This window comes from Pleurodeles waltl, unplaced genomic scaffold, assembly GCF_031143425.1.
Source record: "Pleurodeles waltl isolate 20211129_DDA unplaced genomic scaffold, aPleWal1.hap1.20221129 scaffold_162, whole genome shotgun sequence".
NCBI classification, from domain to species: Eukaryota; Metazoa; Chordata; class Amphibia; order Caudata; family Salamandridae; genus Pleurodeles; species Pleurodeles waltl.
The window spans coordinates 335,388-339,677 of record NW_027149868.1 but is presented as its reverse complement, the minus strand read 5'-3'; the positions used below and the strand labels follow the sequence as shown (position 1 = coordinate 339,677).

The 4,290-nt window shown below is 44.1% G+C and overlaps 1 non-coding gene across 1 annotated transcript; it reads left to right on the top strand.

Moving 5' to 3' along the window:
- Positions 1 to 2,111: 2,111 nt before the first annotated feature.
- On the top strand, positions 2,112 to 2,183 carry TRNAA-UGC (transfer RNA alanine (anticodon UGC)). The gene has a single exon. It is a non-coding gene; the product is annotated as a tRNA-Ala (tRNA).
- Positions 2,184 to 4,290: the final 2,107 nt, after the last annotated feature.

The window sequence follows — 4,290 nt, the reverse complement described above, 5'->3', positions numbered from 1 at the left end:
GCCTTTTGCCAGGCTCATCTTGCCTTTTGGCAGAACCCTAGGCTGTCACCATGGGTCAGGAAGTGAGATGACATGCAGCTGGGGCCAGACCACCGCCGACATTGCCCGGCTCTTGCCTTGGGAAAGCTTGTGAAATGGGGCTATCTCATTTTCGGTCTTTATAGAAAAAAGAATCTTTCTCCCCCAAGAAACCAAAGTGGTGGTTCATCTTGGCAATCTCGGTATAGAAAACGGTCACAGCTGTCTTGGCCATTGATGTGAATTCTTCCTCTAAACCAGAGACTCCTTACAGAAGGTTTAAGAAAAACTGAATGTCTTCTTTATCCCAATCACTTGCGATTGGACCATGATTTTGCTTTTCCCTTTCCATTCACAGAGGCATTAAACATGCATGTTCTTCATGCTCAGTGCGTAGTGATGCATGTCGTAATGCCTCCCCTAACTTTCTGGCCTCTCCTTGACGTTTCCATGCTGTCATACTTTGGTCACAAATGCTTCCAAAGGGCTGTGGACTACCTTTGCCCCATACCCTTTGATCACATTTCCTTTTGTGTAGAATTTCAATTTCTAGGTCCCCTTCTTTCCTTCAAGCCAGCCCAGCACATTAAGGTAGGTAAGCAATCCCCCTTTAAGTTGAAAAGATGTAGCTGAGAAAGCATTCTAGGAAGTGGCCATTTGGAGAGCTAGCCCTAGGTCGTATTCATGAGTTTTCTCATTCCACTGCAGCACCCGCACCCAACTGCGCCACAACCATTATTGAAAGACAGATGAATGCATCACGGAAAGCTTTGCTGTCTCCGCCTTCGGTAGCTCAGTTGATAGAGCGGCCGAGAGTAGTGCAAAAACAGTAACCCTTAATTCGCCGGTTCAAATCTGCCGCGGAGGACTTCGCCCTTTAGGTTTCCATCGCCTTCTCTGTTATTAAGACATTATCTTCCCCTCTGATTAAGAAAAAAAAAAATTCCGAGCTCCAAGTAAATGCTGGGACAGAAGGGTAGATGTCTTCTGTTTTCTAATGAAATTGACCACATCCTCATTTCTGAGGGATGTGGGAAGAGAAGTAAACAAGGACCTGCAGATCAGAATTCATTCCAAACCCTTGACTAAATATATGAAGGCACTTGGAAGACTTCCAGTCTCATTGTACCAAAGTAGATGTTTTGTCAGCCGACCCAGCTACTCCTTGCCTACAATGAGAGCGGTCATATATATATATATATATATATATATATATATGCGAGAGGGAATTTAGAAAGCCACCATCTCCCTAAAACTGAGCAAGATGCGAAGTGGAGTAATAGTTTACAGATTTGGAGAAAATCTGAGATGTTCGTCTTGCCAAAAGGAGCACAGAAATACCCTCTCTGAGGATCAAACTCAGGACTTTCAGATTATGAGACTGACGCACTGCCTACTGCACAGAAGGCTGCACAAACCCTCCCAGAAATACGTCTATACCCCTTGAAGAGGAAAGGAGGCAAAAACGCTTATCTTATCTTGGAATATAAATACGATACGATTGACTCGCTGGATTAAAATCATATGGAGTTATAATGGTGGGAAAATATTTCTTTCCAGTGATTAAACCCACACCCCCTACAATTAGCCATGCGAAAGAGTCAGGGAATACCTTTCACCTCTCTCAGAAAGATCACATGAATTTTTCCCCCACGTAACTGAGAATTTAATGGACTAAAACTCAGAATTAAGGTGCCGTCCTTAGCAATAGATGCATCTGGATCTCAACTCTTTACGTGCTTATGTAACATAGCTGTGTGTCCTGCAGTAAGAGCAAGAGTACCTTAATGCGTCTCAGGACATTTGTAAGCAGCACTCAACCATATTCTTCTTTCATGTAACCTTAACCAGTTGCCTTGAAAACTCTGGCATGTTTAGATCGCATCTAGCTGTTGTATGTGGGGCATTTGTTCATTCTAGAGTGAGCCTTATTCCATAAAATGGTGCTATACAATCCAGATGTAAGTCATGGGGAATCCCACATCTGACACCTTATTTTCTAGTGCCATATGTGGTGAATTTGAGGTACATAGAATTCCAGATTTCCTTCGGTGAAGCAAGGTCAGCCCGCCCCACCCCCACCCCAGGACGTGGGGGATGTAGCTCAGTGGTAGAGCGCATGCTTTGCATGTATGAGGCCCCGGGTTCGATCCCCGGCATCTCCAGCCTTTTGCCAGGCTCATCTTGCCTTTTGGCAGAACCCTAGGCTGTCACCATGGGTCAGGAAGTGAGATGACATGCAGCTGGGGCCAGACCACCGCCGACATTGCCCGGCTCTTGCCTTGGGAAAGCTTGTGAAATGGGGCTATCTCATTTTCGGTCTTTATAGAAAAAAGAATCTTTCTCCCCCAAGAAACCAAAGTGGTGGTTCATCTTGGCAATCTCGGTATAGAAAACGGTCACAGCTGTCTTGGCCATTGATGTGAATTCTTCCTCTAAACCAGAGACTCCTTACAGAAGGTTTAAGAAAAACTGAATGTCTTCTTTATCCCAATCACTTGCGATTGGACCATGATTTTGCTTTTCCCTTTCCATTCACAGAGGCATTAAACATGCATGTTCTTCATGCTCAGTGCGTAGTGATGCATGTCGTAATGCCTCCCCTAACTTTCTGGCCTCTCCTTGACGTTTCCATGCTGTCATACTTTGGTCACAAATGCTTCCAAAGGGCTGTGGACTACCTTTGCCCCATACCCTTTGATCACATTTCCTTTTGTGTAGAATTTCAATTTCTAGGTCCCCTTCTTTCCTTCAAGCCAGCCCAGCACATTAAGGTAGGTAAGCAATCCCCCTTTAAGTTGAAAAGATGTAGCTGAGAAAGCATTCTAGGAAGTGGCCATTTGGAGAGCTAGCCCTAGGTCGTATTCATGAGTTTTCTCATTCCACTGCAGCACCCGCACCCAACTGCGCCACAACCATTATTGAAAGACAGATGAATGCATCACGGAAAGCTTTGCTGTCTCCGCCTTCGGTAGCTCAGTTGATAGAGCGGCCGAGAGTAGTGCAAAAACAGTAACCCTTAGTTCGCCGGTTCAAATCTGCCGCGGAGGACTTCGCCCTTTAGGTTTCCATCGCCTTCTCTGTTATTAAGACATTATCTTCCCCTCTGATTAAGAAAAAAAAAAATTCCGAGCTCCAAGTAAATGCTGGGACAGAAGGGTAGATGTCTTCTGTTTTCTAATGAAATTGACCACATCCTCATTTCTGAGGGATGTGGGAAGAGAAGTAAACAAGGACCTGCAGATCAGAATTCATTCCAAACCCTTGACTAAATATATGAAGGCACTTGGAAGACTTCCAGTCTCATTGTACCAAAGTAGATGTTTTGTCAGCCGACCCAGCTACTCCTTGCCTACAATGAGAGCGGTCATATATATATATATATATATATATATATGCGAGAGGGAATTTAGAAAGCCACCATCTCCCTAAAACTGAGCAAGATGCGAAGTGGAGTAATAGTTTACAGATTTGGAGAAAATCTGAGATGTTCGTCTTGCCAAAAGGAGCACAGAAATACCCTCTCTGAGGATCAAACTCAGGACTTTCAGATTATGAGACTGACGCACTGCCTACTGCACAGAAGGCTGCACAAACCCTCCCAGAAATACGTCTATACCCCTTGAAGAGGAAAGGAGGCAAAAACGCTTATCTTATCTTGGAATATAAATACGATACGATTGACTCGCTGGATTAAAATCATATGGAGTTATAATGGTGGGAAAATATTTCTTTCCAGTGATTAAACCCACACCCCCTACAATTAGCCATGCGAAAGAGTCAGGGAATACCTTTCACCTCTCTCAGAAAGATCACATGAATTTTTCCCCCACGTAACTGAGAATTTAATGGACTAAAACTCAGAATTAAGGTGCCGTCCTTAGCAATAGATGCATCTGGATCTCAACTCTTTACGTGCTTATGTAACATAGCTGTGTGTCCTGCAGTAAGAGCAAGAGTACCTTAATGCGTCTCAGGACATTTGTAAGCAGCACTCAACCATATTCTTCTTTCATGTAACCTTAACCAGTTGCCTTGAAAACTCTGGCATGTTTAGATCGCATCTAGCTGTTGTATGTGGGGCATTTGTTCATTCTAGAGTGAGCCTTATTCCATAAAATGGTGCTATACAATCCAGATGTAAGTCATGGGGAATCCCACATCTGACACCTTATTTTCTAGTGCCATATGTGGTGAATTTGAGGTACATAGAATTCCAGATTTCCTTCGGTGAAGCAAGGTCAGCCCGCCCCACCCCCACCCCAGGACGTG